The sequence below is a fragment of the Macaca nemestrina genome, chromosome 6, assembly GCF_043159975.1.
Source record: "Macaca nemestrina isolate mMacNem1 chromosome 6, mMacNem.hap1, whole genome shotgun sequence".
NCBI lineage: Eukaryota > Metazoa > Chordata > Mammalia > Primates > Cercopithecidae > Macaca > Macaca nemestrina.
Window position 1 is genome coordinate 20,778,234 of NC_092130.1, and position 14,676 is coordinate 20,792,909.

Below are 14,676 nucleotides of genomic sequence, written 5' to 3' on the forward strand. Positions count from 1 at the left end.
CATTGAAGATTGCAGATGCAAACAAATTCTAAACAAACTAAAATTCATAGAGGGAGAAGAGCCTTCTTGAGTGAGCAGGTGGAAGACCATTTCAATTCATAGGGAGTTGTTAAGTCTAGGGGAGAAGCAAGCCTGCCGCAGGTGGAGGGACTTTGTGTGAAAAAGGAGAAATCAGCCAAGTTTTTAGGAGGCTGGCATGGTGGATCCGAATCTGGAAGAGCCCTAAACTCAGAGTTAGCCTTCCCCATCCCCCAATTCATTCCCATGGAAATTTTAATCAAAAAGTAGAATAATCAGAAAGCCTGGAATGAGGTCCAGAACTCAGAGAGAGATCTCATAGTGTTGTGGTGCTTAGATCCCCAAATCCAAAATCCTGCTGGAGGGAAGGGCCTAATCTCTCCCAAGTCATTTGAACCAGAAGCGAACTGAAACTAACTCTGCTGTTACTTCAGCCCCAATTCTATCCAACTAGTTAAATTGATGAACTCAGCCGCTAACAATCGCTGCTTGTCAGCAAAAGGGTGAGCCGTTTCTGCAGAAAATTATCATCTACTTCAGTCTCTACTGGTCTTTTACATATATGCTGTGACTGAAATAAAATTAAAAATTATAACATGCAAGAAGCAGGAAAATGTGACTCATAGTTAAGAGAAATAAAAACTTATCAATAGATTCAGACCCACAGATGATTCATATGATGAAATTTTCAGAGAAAAATATTTATTTACAATTATTATAAATGTTTTACAATTTGGAGGGAAGAAGGGATGGAGAATTTTGGCAAATAAACAAAAACTATTCAAAAGAAACAAATAGCAATTCTGTAACTAAAATATACCATTGAAAAGTAAAGTATTGGATGGGCTTAACATTAGACTGGAGAGAGCAGAACCTAGAATTAGTGAACTGGAAGTGAGTCAATCGAAATTATCTCAACTAAAGCACAGGGAGAAAAATAAATGTAAAAATAACGAGACAATATTAAAGACCTGTGGAACAATATAAACAAACTCAGCTAACATAAGCGTAATTGAAGTCCCAGAAATAGAGGAGAGAGAGAATAGCGAAGAAAAAAATGTTGGAAGAAGTGATGGCTCCAAATTTTAAAACGGATGAAACACTTCAATCCATACATTTTAAAGGCACAGCAAATGTGTATCAGAATAAATACAAAAACAAACAAACAAACAAACAAAAAACCCACACCTACGCACATTCTAAGACAGATAGAAACTCTTTTTTTATTATTAAAATTTTTATTTTAGATTCAGGGGGCACATGTGCAGGTTTGTTGCAAGGGGTACATGGTGTGACTCTGAGGTTTTGGCTTCTACTGATCCCATCACCCAAATGGTGAACACAGTTACCCAATAGGAAGTTTTTCAACTTTCCCCACCACAGCTCCTTTTGGAGTCCCCAGTGTCTATTGTTCCCATCTATATGTCCATGTGTACACAGGGTTTAGCTTTCACTTATAAGCAAGAATGTGTGATATTCAGGTTTCTCTTGCTGCATTAATTTGCTTTAGGATAATGGCCTCCAGCTACATCTATGCTGTGACATAGAACATGATGTCATTCTGTTTTATGGCTGCATAGTATTCCATGTTGTATACGTACCACATGTTATTTATCCAGTCTACCATCGATGAGCACATAGGTTGTTTAGGAATAGTGCTGCAATAAATATAATAGTGCAGGTGTCTTTTTGGCAGAACAATTTATTTGTTACTTTGATGTATACCTAGTAATGGGATTGTTGGGTCAAATGGTAGTTCTATTTTTAATTCTTTGAGATATCTTCAAACTGCTTTCCACAGGGGCTGAACTAACCTACATTCTTACCAACAGTGTATAAGTGTTCCCTTTTCTCTGCAGCCTCATCACATCTGTTATTTTTTCACTTTTTTTTTTTAAGACATGATCTCACTGTCACCCAGGCTGGAGGGCAGTGGGACATTCATGGCTCACTTCAGCCTCAACCTCCTGGGCTCAAGAGATCTTTCCCCTCAGCCTCCCAGGTAGCTGGGACTACATTTTTTTTTTTTTTTTTTGTATTTTCTGTAGAGATGGGATTTTGCCATGTTGCCCAGGTTGGTCTTAAACTCCTGGGCTCAAGCAATCTACCTGCCTTGGCCTCCCAAAGTGCTGGGATTATAGGCATGACCCACTGCACTTGGCACTAGTGTGAGACGATATCTCATTGTGGTTTTGATTTGCATTTCTCTGATGATTAGTGATGTTGAGAATTTTTTCACATGCTTGTTGGACACTCATATGTCTTCTTTTGAGAAGTGTCAGTTCATGTTCTTTGCCCATTTTTTAAATGGGGTTATTCGTTTTTTGTTTTTTTTTTTTTTTCTTATTGATTTAAGTTCCTTATACATTCTGGATATTAGTCCTTTGTCAGATGCACAGTTTTCAAATTTTTTCTCCCATTCTGTAGGTTGTCTGTTTACTTTGTTGACACTTTTTCTGTGCAGAAGTTCTTTTTTTTTTTTTTTTTTTTTTGAGACGGAGTCTCACTCTGTCGCCCAGGCTGGAGTGCAGTGGCCGGATCTCAGCTCACTGCAAGCTCCGCCTCCCGGGTTCACGCCATTCTCCTGCCTCAGCCTCCCGAGTAGCTGGGACTACAGGCGCCCGCCACCTCGCCCGGCTAGTTTTTTGTACTTTTTAGTAGAGACGGGGTTTCACCGTGTTAGCCAGGATGGTCTCGAGCTCCCGACCTCGTGATCCGCCCGTCTCGGCCTCCCAAAGTGCTGGGATTACAGGCTTGAGCCACCGCGCCCGGCCTGTGCAGAAGTTCTTTAGTTTAATTAGGTTCTACTTGTCAATTTTTGTCCTTGTTGCAATTGCCTTTGAGGACTTATTCATGAATTCTTTGCCTAGGCTATGTCCATAAGAGTGCCTCCTAGGTTTTCTTCTATGATTTGTATAGTTTGAGTTCTTATATTTAAATTTTTTACCCACCATGGGTTAATTTTTCTATATGCCGGAGTTGAGGGTCTAGTTTCATTCTTCTGCATGTAAATAGAAAACCTTAATCATTACATTTATAGAAACAACAATAAGAATTGCAACTGACTTCTCATTTAGAAATGATGAAACATCATTTTTCATGTACTGAAAGAAAAAAAAAAACTCTATCAACCTAAAATCTAGTGAAAATGCATAAAGATATTTTCAGAAAATTAAAAACTGAGAGAATTTATAATCAGCAGACCTGCACTGTAAAAATATGTATTAAGAAAAATTCTCCAGGCTGAAGGGAGAATGATGCAAATATGTCTATATCTGTAGGTAGAAATGAAAAACACTTGAAAGGAAAAAAAAATGTGTACATAAATATAAAAGGAGATTTAAAAAATTTTCTTCATAAGACTATTGGCTATTATAAGCATAGATAATATATTCTCTGGTTTATGATATATTAGAAGTAAAACATATGACAAATAGCACAAAAGGTGGAGGGGGTGGGTAAAGGAAATCATATCATAGCAAAGTTCTAACATTGTTCATGGATTGGCACGATAATTCAAGGTGGACTGTGATACATTAAAGAACAAATATTATAATAATCTCTATATAAGACACTACTAAAAATAGTAGAAAGAAGTGTAGATAAATTTCATCAGACCAAAGAGCATGTGCCCCAAACTAGAAGTCCTGATTTGGGCCTAGAGTTAGAAAATGTAACAGGAGAAATAGTAATTCTCCCCTCTGAAAATTGTCTGGTATATGTTTATGCATCTGTCTGTATCTGGCACATATTTTTATTTTCACTCTTTCCCCCTATGCCTCTTTCCTTCATTTTATCTTTCTTCTTTTTTCTTCTCTTTACTCTCTCTGTCTCAGTTCCCTTCTACAATGTATGCTCTCTGGCTGTATTTTTAAAATTTATTTTATGTATTGAATAATGGTATATAGTCCCTATCCTTTTATTTTCCTCAGAGAAGCAAAATATCTTATATTTTCTTTCTAAAAAAGAAAGTGGATTTTTACTACGTGGCCCATCCTTAATTCTTCATGTGAGTCATATTGATCTTTGCTATAGGATTATACATTAAATTAATGGCTTCTTTCTAAGTGAACTTAAGACTGTGTATGTATTTTTTGAATGGGAGCAAGTTTCAAGCTCTGTATTACAAAAAATAAAAATGTAAATTCCCCTAGCTTCACCTCTGAGTCCAGTGATTTCTGAAATGTCTGAGTGAAAGTAAAAGGACTAGGAAACAGAATGCCTGGAAGTGGGAAAAAGTCTTGTATTTCTCCAGGGGAGGCATTTGAGACATACCTCAAATGGCTGATTCATATAATTTGAAGTTACAATTGCTTGTTCAATTTAAACAGGTTACCTGCCCATGCACCCATGCGTGTGTGTGCGCGCACACACACACACACACACACACACTTTGCAGGATCTTTCAAAGTAAACAGCCAAATATGTCTTACAACAAATTATTTCTTGTATATCAAAACCATTATTACCAATATCAATTCGCAGTTTCCAAAGATAGTTAACTTTGCTCGGCCACCATATATTCTGTAAACTCAAGGCTGTCCACACTGGTATACTCTGCAATCAGGAAATGAGAAGATCTGAGAATGAGGTGACCTGCTATTTGGGCAACACACAGGCTGCTGGAATGTTCTTATCTTCCTGGCAAATTCACTGGGGGAACATTTGACCATGGCCATTCCACAGCATAGTTGCTGTCACTCCAGCATAGTATGCATGGAAGAATCCAAGTGCACAACATGTTTGCCTGGAAACTTGCCCACAGTTCATTACCAGAGAGTCCAGTCTATTGTACCTTAGCCAAATTACAGTTTAGGAAGTATTTGTTTTGTGGTGAGTTCAAATTTTCTGTGTCTTTGACCCTTATTCCTCTCAGAGAACCAAAGTAGAAAAAGCTTAGCTGTTCATAAACATAGCATATAAATTAATCATGATTTGGGTCCTGAGGCTTTTTTTTTTTTTTTTTCAATAGTAAAGGTCAAAGCAAATGCCATGACACAGGCTGTTTTTCTATAATAAACAGCTGCTTTCCTAAGAAAAGTTGGACAAAATTTGTCCTGTAATAATTTCTGTCATTTATTGACTGCTTATTATCTGTTAGACACGGTGCTGAGACCTCACAAGATTGTTTCATTGACTCCTCATAGCCCTAAAGATAAGCACCATATGATCCTCATTTCACAAATGAAAAGACTGAGGCTGAGTGCTCAGATCATTTTTACACTATTCTTGATGGTGCCTAGGTTCAAAGTCTAATTCGAAGAAGTCTAATTCAGAGTGTTTTTTCCTAATCACTGTGCCTGACCACTTCTCATTTAAAACAAATAAAATATTGTTGAAATGGAGAAAAAGAGTTTAGGAATTAGAGAGTTTCTTTTATACCATTTTATTACTTTTACTGCTCATTATTAATGCAAAATGAAAATAAATTATACACCAGTTTGCAACTACAAATGGTCGACAAAAGCAAACTCACACTGAGAAACCAACCACCCCTACAAGTAGCAGTGTGCTTCTTTGCTTTGGAAAACCAACTTTTCTTATTTAAGTGATGACAATTATACAGTGGTTGTATCAGAACTCTAATGTTCTGCACAGTTAAAACTGTATGCCCTAATTGGTCAATGCCACTACATCTAGCTTGCACTCTGAAAATAAGCTGTTGGAGAAATGCCAGTAAATCTAAGGTAGCTTTTTCAGCTACAAATAGGCCAGGATATATATATATATATATATGTTTTTAGACAAAGTCTCCCCCTGTCACCCAGGCTGGAGTACAGTGGCACCATCATAGCTCACTGCAGCTTTGAACTCCTGGGCTCAAGTGTTCCTCCCACCTCAGCCTCTGGAGTAGCTGGGACTACAGGTGTAAGCCACTAGTTCTAGCTGGTTTTATTTATTTATTTATTTATTTATTTATTTATTTATTTATTTATTTTGGTGGAGATGGGGTCTCACTATGTTGTCTAGGCTCATCTTGAACTCCTGACCTCAGATGATCCTCCCATATTGGCCACCCAAAGTGTTAGGATTACAGGCATGAGCCTCTGTGCCCAGCTATGTCAGATTTTTTAGGGAGCCCCGTGTTTATTTCTTGCCACATCTGAATTTTTAAGTTTCACATCATATGGAACAAACCACTGAGCTCATTGTATTGGCTTTTTTTTTTTTTTTTTTTTTTTTTTTTTTAACTAAATGTCTACAACCATCAGAGAACTGGGAGCATTGTGTCCTGGGAAAGAGCACAGCCATGTAGCCTTTTACTTATGTCTCATGTCTCATACTCCACTGGTAGATTGATGGATACTGAGTGTATTAGCAGATTTCTGCTGTAATAATTCTATGTAGCAACAGCCCTCCTCCCAAACCTCAATAACTAACAAAAAAAAATTCAATTTAATGTAGATAGGGATATAGGTTGCCTGTGAATTGGCTTTGCTCAGCTGGGCTAAGCTAGACTCCAATCTGTGGTTTGGGTTTATGCCTGCTCCATATGTCCTTATTCCAGGACTCAGGCTGAAAGAGTAATGGTTACTGGGAACATAAGCCTCACTCAAAGGTAAAAAGTTTGACAGAAACTTGTCTCTTAAAGTGTCTGCTCAGAATTGGTGCATTTTCGTTTTACTTCTGCCTGTATTCATTGGACAACGAAAGTCACATAGCCAAGCCCAGGTAAGTAGGGGCAGGTATGTACACTCTGGTTACTATTGTGACAGGCACTAGAAAGTATATGGCAGAGGTTGTGAGTGTATAATCCTTTGTAGAAAGGATTAAAGAGCTGAGAGCAATAATTCAATGTAATCACACTGAATATTTCCTACAATATGTTGCTCATCCATTTTTTACAGTACCCATGATATTTTATTGCAATTTTGCTTGTATAAATACATAATTCTTCAGTAGACTGTGACTAGGTTTACACCCATTTCCAGCCCCAAGGACCAGGGCACTGCTTCTCACATTAGTAGATATTCAATAAATATCCAAAGAACAAATGTATGAATAAATACACTTATATGTCAGTTATTATGAACAAACACAAATTATTTAATTCTCAAAATAAGATTATGCCAAGTCATCCTCTATTGGAACGTTGATAAATTACTGGTATAGAAAGTAGTTATCTACAAGAAAAGTCTTATTTTGAAATGTTCCAACTTTGTATCATGTTATCCATTTGCTGGGTAATTATTTATTGAGTGTCAACTATGTTCCAGGTACAAGGGTATGAAAGTGAATAAGACAGACTCAACTACTGCCCTCACCAAGCTACTGGGCAAGAGAGACAAACAGGAAATTATCACATCCATGATTATGGAAGTGCAGGAGCACCTGACCCATCCTGGGAGACGAGCAAAGTCTTCCTGGACAGCATGACTTTTACGCTAAGATCAAAACAATAACTAGAAAGAGAAGGGGAAACAAGAGAAACTTTCAAAAAGGAGGAAACTCGATGTGATTAAGAAAAAACAAGGGCAAAACCCAGGTTCAGATTTAGGTAGCTGGGAGAATGGTGTTATGATGACATTTACTAAGAAGAAATATAGGAGAAAGAGAGTGTATGTTTTGCTTAGGGTGATGGGGTGGGTATGGGGATTTATTTATGAATACTGATGGCTTGGAGATGCAAGTGGTACATCCTGAAAAAGACACCCAGGTGGCAGTTGTATTTGAAAGTCTCAATTTTAGATGAGAGGTAAGAGCTGAAATATAAATTTGTGATTCATCCATATATACATGTGATATAATAAAGAATACATCTGGTCTTTATCCCAGTTCTTGGTGCAAAGATTTTGAAATCTTGAGTAATAACAATGTCTTTGTTATGCTCATGGGATGACTCATGCTGGGTTCCTAAATAGCTTTAGGATGGGGGCTGGTCACCAGAAAGACCAATCCCATGATTAGAGTGGTAGAACTTTAGGCTGTCAGCCCAATAATGTCCAGTGAGAGAAGTGGGGCTGGAGACTGAGCTCGACAACATGGCCAGTGATTTAATCAATCATGATTTGATCAGTCATCAGTGATCTGATCAATCAACCAGAATGAAGCCCCAGTAAAAGCTCTGGAAACCAAGGCTCAAAGGAGCTTCCTGGTTGGTGAACAACTGATGTGCTGAGAGATAAATATGCCTGGATTCCTAGAGAAGAGGGCAGAGAAGCTCACTGTCATTACCCCTCCCAAGACCTTGTCTTATGTGCCTCTCCTACTTAGCTGTTCCTGGGTTGTATCCTTTACAATAAAACTGTAATGATGCAGATAGCACTTTCAGAGAGTTTATGAGCTGTTCCAGCAAATTACTGAACCTGAGGGAGTCATAGAAATCCCTGAATTTGTAGCTGGTCAGTCAGTGACTGACTGAGACTGATGTTTAGTGTCTGAAGTGGGGGCAATCTTGTGAAGGATGTTGTTCTTTACTTGTGGAGTCTGCACTAACTCTGGGTAGTTAGTGTCAGAATTGAATTAAATTGCAAGACGTCCAGTTGTTATCAGAGAATTGTTGTTGGAACAAGGCAGAAATTGAGATCATCAGCTGTTGATGAGTTCACCCTTGGAAAGCATATGAAAAGATGATGTAGGGCAGAACCCCAAGAAATGGGCATCTATGGAAATGTTTCCCAAAATGTCATTTCAATACCATTGGTGCTAAATTGAGTTTAGATTATATAGAAGTACACTTTTATTTAATGGTTATGTATTTATTTTAAATGTTTTGAGTTATATTTTTCATATATGGCAAATTGTACTTTTTTTCTGTTAATAACAGCGACATAAAACTTCCTTATAAGGAAATTAATTTGAGTCTATAAAGTGATGTGGTTTGGATATTTTTCCCATCCAAATTTCATGTTGAAATGTGATCCCCATTATTGGAGGTGGGCCTAATAGGAAGGGTTTGGGTCATGGTGGTGGATCCCTCATGAATGGCTTCATGCCCTCTTTGAAGTAATGAGTGTGTCCTCATTCTACTAGTTCATGAGAGTGATAGTTGTTTAAAGAAACTAGCATCTCCTCCTCTCTTTCTTGCTTCATCTTATGACATGTGACACACCTGTTCCACTTTCACTTTCTGTTGTAAATAAAAGCTTCCTGAGGCCATATCAAAAGCTAAGCAGATGCTAATGTTATGCTTGTACAGCCTGAAGAACTATGAGCCAAATAAACCTATTATCTTTGTAAATCATTCAGTCTCAGATATTCTTTTATAGCAATGCAAAATAGACTAACCCAGAAAATTGGTATCAAAGAGTAGAGCATTACTATAATAATACTTGAAAATGTGGAGGCAAGTTTAGAACTGGGTAATGGGCAGAGGTTGGAAGAGTTTGGAGGGCTCAGAAGAAGAAAGGAAGATGAGGGAAAGTTTGCAGTTTCATAGAGACTATTTAAGTGGTTGTGACCAAAATGGTGACGGAAATATGGACAATAAAGGCCAGGCTGATGAGGTCTCAGATGGAAATGAGAAACTTATAGGGAACTTGAGCAAATGTCACCATTACTATCCTTTACCAAAGAACCCTAGGAATTTATGGAAGGTTGAACTTAAGACTGATGACTTTAGGTATCTGACAGAATAAATTTCTAAACAACAAAGAATTCAAGAGGTGGCAGGCTGCTTCTAACTACCTAGGATCAGATGTAGGAGCAAAGAAATGACTTAAAGTTAGAACTTATAACTAAAAGGGAAGCAGAGGATAACCACTTAGGAAATTCACTACCTGGCCATGTGGTAGAGAAGGAGAAAGCATTTTCAGGAGAGGAATGCAAATGGGCTGTGGAGCAACCACTGACTAGAGAGATTCACTTGACAAAAAGGGAGCCAGGTGCTAATATTCAAGACAACGGGAAAAGACCTTGAAGCCATTTCAGAAATCTTTGAAGCAGCCCCTCCCATTACAGACCCAGAGGCCTTAGAGAAAATAATGGTTTGGGGGGCTAGGCCCAAGACCCTGATCCCTGTGCAGCCTCAGGACAGTGACCCCAACATCCTGGCCACTCTGGCTCTGGCCAGAGCTCAAAGGGCTCTAGGCATAGCTCAGGCCACTGGTCCAGAGGGCACAAGTCATAATCTTGGAGGCTTTCACATGGTGTTAAGCCTGTAGGTACACAGAATGCAAGAGTGAAGGAGGCTTGATGGCTTCCACCTAGATTTCAAAGGATGTATGGGAAAGCTTGGGTACCCAAGCAGAAGTCAGCTGCAGAAGCAGAGCCCCTATAGAGATACCCCACTAGGGCAGTGCCAAGGGGAAAGTAGGATTGGAGCCTCCACACAGAGGCTCACTGGGGCACTGCCCAGCAGAGCTGTGGGAACAGGGCTGCTGCCCTCCAGATCAGAGAATGGTAGAATCACTGGCAATGTGCACCCTCAGCTTGCAAAAGCCACAGGCACTCAACTCCAACCTGTGAAAGCAGCCATATGGACTGCATGAAAGCAATGGAGGCAGAGCTGCCCAAGGCCTGGGGAGCCCATCCCTCACACCAGTGTGCCCTAGATGTGGGACATAAAGTCAAAGATTATTTTGGAGCTTTAAGGTGTAATGTCTGCCCTTCTGGGTTTTAGACTTCTGTGGAGCTTGTTGCCCCTTTCTTTTAACCAATTTCTCTCTTTTGGAATGAGAATGTTTTACTCAATGCCTGTACCACCATTGTATCTGGAAAGTTAATAACTTGGTCTTTGATCTTACAGACACATTGGTGAAAGAAATTTGCCTTAAGTCTCAGATGAAACTTTGGACTTCTGACTTTTGATTGAGTTGATGTTGGAATGAGTTAAGATTTTGGGGGACTGTCAGGAAAAGATTATTATATTTTGCAATGTGGGAAGAACATGAGATTTTGGATCCAGGGGCAGAATAATGTAATATGTATATCTGTCCCCTCCAAATCTCATTTTGAAATGTGACCTCCATTGTTGAAGGTGGGAAGTGTTTGGGTCATGGGGGCAGATTCCTCATGAATGGCTTCATGCCCTCCTTGCAGTAATGAGTGAGTTGTTACTCTATTAGTTCATGCACAGGCTGGTTCTTTAAAGAGCCTGGTACCTCCTCCTCTCTTGCTCCTTCTCTTGCCACTTGACATGCCTGCTCCCATTTCACCTTCCACCGTCAGTAAAAGCTTCTTGAGGCCTTACCAGGAGATCAGCAGATGCTGGTGCTATGCTTGTACAGCCTGCAGAACTGTGCGCCAAATAAACCTGTTTTCTTTATAAATTATTCAGTGTCAGATATTCCTTTATGACAATACAAAATTAGCTAATACATCAAGTGAGTCAATTAAAAGAAAAACATCAGCAAAAACTGTAAACATGATATAAAAATAACTACACTTATTCCACAAATATTTATTGAGGGCTTATTATGCAACAGACCTGGAAATCCACTAGTAAACAAAAGACAGAAATATCCCTGCCCTCTTGGAGTTTATATTCCAGTGGGAAGAACAGAGAATAATCAAGACAAATAAGTAATAAAATATAGGTAGTACATTAGATACTAATGAGTTCCAAGAAGACAAAAAGACAAGAATGTGGATAATAAGTTTGGAGAAGGAGAGTTGAAATTCTAGATTTCAAGGTCAAGGAAGTTCCCATCAAGAAGATGACAGCTGAGCAAAGACTTGAAGGAGAGAAGGAAGCATAATTTGTGGATATTTTGAAGAAAAGCATTCTGGCAAAGAGAAACAGTAAGTGCAAGGGCCCTGAAGTAGGAGCATGCCTAAAAGCAAGGAGTCCAATGTGGCTGGAGAGGAATGAACAAGGGTTTAAGAGACGGGGGGAGGGGAGGGCAGCAGTGCAGATCCCATAGGACTCTGATTACTGAAAGAAAGTTGGCCCTTACTCAGAGTGGGATGGGAGCCATTAGAAGGTACTGAGCTGAGGACTGACTTGGTCCAACTTACATTTTAACAGCAACATTTGTCTGTGATAAGATGATACTGAACAATTCAAGAGCACAGGTAGACAGGCTACAGTATTAATATAGGTGAGAGATGTCAGTGGCTTGTACTAGGGTGGCAATCATGGAAGTGGTGAGGAGAAACACGAGTCTAGAAACAGTTGAAGATGAAGCCTGTCTTAGCTGAGGCTGCAATAACAAAAATCCCATATGCTGGGTGGCTTAAACAACCAAAAGTTATTTTTCACAGTTCTAGAGGCTGAGAAGTGTAACATTAAGAAGCTGACTAATTTGACTCCTTGTGAGGACCCACTTCTTAGTTTACAGGTGGATGCCTTCTTGCTATATCCTCACAAAGCAGAGAGAGAGAGAGAGAGAGCACACACTCTAATCTCCTTCTCCACTTATAAGGGCATCAATCCTGTCACGGGGGCTCCACCCTTGCAACTTCACCTAAACCTGATTACCTCCCATAGGCCCCACCTTCACATTGAGGATTAGAGCTTCAACAGACATTTAGGTGAGATTGGGGAGACATAACATTCAGTTCATAGCAAAGCCAACAGAATGTGAGGAGTCTAAATGTGGGGTGTGAAAGAAAGAATAAGGATTTCAACATGATGGCCTGAACAAATGAAGAATGAGATTGTTATTCCTGAACTGGGAAAGATGGTGGATGGAATAAGTGTGGGCCAGGAGGGTTCAGTTTTGGATAAATTAAGTTTGAGAAGACTTTAGCAGATCCAAGTTGTAGTCTGATATGTGCTGTTTTGGTGGAGTATCAGTAGCAAAGGCATGACTAGAGAGAGCTTAAGAGAGAAGTGAGAAGAGGAGCTGGGCATTGTAGATAATTCTTGCCAGCAGTTTTCTGTAAAGGGAAGAGAGAAATTGTGGGAAGCCAAAGTGGGGAGAGGGGTGAAGAGAAGATTTCTTTCTTTTCTTCCTTTCTTTTACTTTTTTTTAAGATGGAATCCTGCTCTGTCAACCAGGCTGGAGTGCACTGGTGCAATCTCGGCTCACTGCAAGCTCTGCCTCCCGGTTTACGCCATTCTCCTGCATTAGCCTCCCGAGTAGCTGGGACTACAGGTGCCTGCCACCACACCTGGCTAATTTTTTAATACATTTTTTTAGTAGAGATGGGGTTTCACCATGTTAGCCAGGATGGTCTCAATCTCCTGACCTCATGATCCACCCCTCTTGGCCTCCCAAAGTGCTGGGATTACAGGCGTGAGCCATCGTGCTCGACCCAAGAAAGGATTTCTTTAAAGATGAGAGAAATGGCAGTTGAGTTGTGTGCTAATTGGAATGGTTCAATATTGAGAAAAACTGATGATGCAGGTGAAAGGAATCAGAATGTACCCCCCTGCCCCAAATAGGCCACTTTTGCACAAAGATTATTTTATGCTGAAGGCAACTGAGAATCAACAGATGCAGGAAAGTTTTCTGCCCTCCCCTTATCAGCCTAAAAACAGGGCACACATTTCCCCTTGGGGAAGGTGCCCCCTCAGGCCAGAATGACAAGGGCATACTTATCACTGGGAGAAGAGTCAACACCAAAACAAATGTGTATAACTAGACCTTACTAAAACAACCCTTCTTTTCCATTAGTTTCCCCATATATTTCTTAGTCACTTTTCTATATTTGTCATCCCTTGAAACCCAAACCTCCTTTGTTTTGTTAAAATGGCACATAAGCCCCTGAATGTAACTGATTTTTGAGTTTCACTTCTTTTCTGTGAACTCCTGAACATATAAATATTAAATAAACATTGTACCTTTCCTTCTGTTAATCCCTCCCTTATTAATTTGATTCACTGGCCCTAGCCACTGAATCTAAGAGAGTATAAGAAAAAGTTTTTCCTCCCTGACACAGGAGCAAGAACAGAGATGAGTAAAAGAAAAAGGGTGCACAAAGAGACAGACTGAGGAGGACAAAATACCAGAAGAATGGGGTGCCATGGAGACCAGAAGAGAATTTCTAGAAGGTATCAGCTCAGGAGTTAAATGCTACTCAGAGGCTAAGTAAGATCAAGGGTGAAGACATATCCACTGGACCTGGGGACAAATATATCTTTAGTAACCTCAGGGAGAGGAGTTTCCACAGAATAATGTAAGTAGGCAAAGAATTGCTGAGTTGATGCCTGAATAGGAGGTAAGGAAGTGAAAACCGAGTATGGATACTTCAAGAAGCTTGACTGTAAATGGCAGGAGATAGATAGAATTCCACTACTGAGGGGTTGACATCAACTCAGTGGTGTGTTGTCTGGTGTTTAATATGGGAAGAGAGCTAACATCTTTAATATTTGATGTGGTTTGGCTCTGTGTCCCCACTCAAATCTCATCTTGTAGCTCCCATAATTCCCATGTGTTGTGGGAGGGGCCCAGTGGGAGATGATTGAATCATGGGGGTGGGTCTTTTCCATGCTGTTCTCATGATAGTGAATGGGTCTCATGAGATTTGATGGTTTTAAAAACGGGAGTTTCCCTGCACAAGCTCTCTCTTTTCTCGCTGCCATCTGTTTGGGTGAAGGAGAAGGGACAAAATGGAGGAAGGTGAACAAGATGGCACAGTCCTGAATGCTTCCGGGTCCTTCATCACCAACTTTCCCTCGCCCAGGAAAGTGCAGGACAACCAAGCATGTGCCAGGTGACGTCAATCCTAAGAGATCAAAACTTACCCAGCCACGCCTACGGAGATGCCCCTATCACGCCCTTATCCCGCCCACTGCTCTCCCCCTTCCAGTAACAATGCATAAAAGTCTGC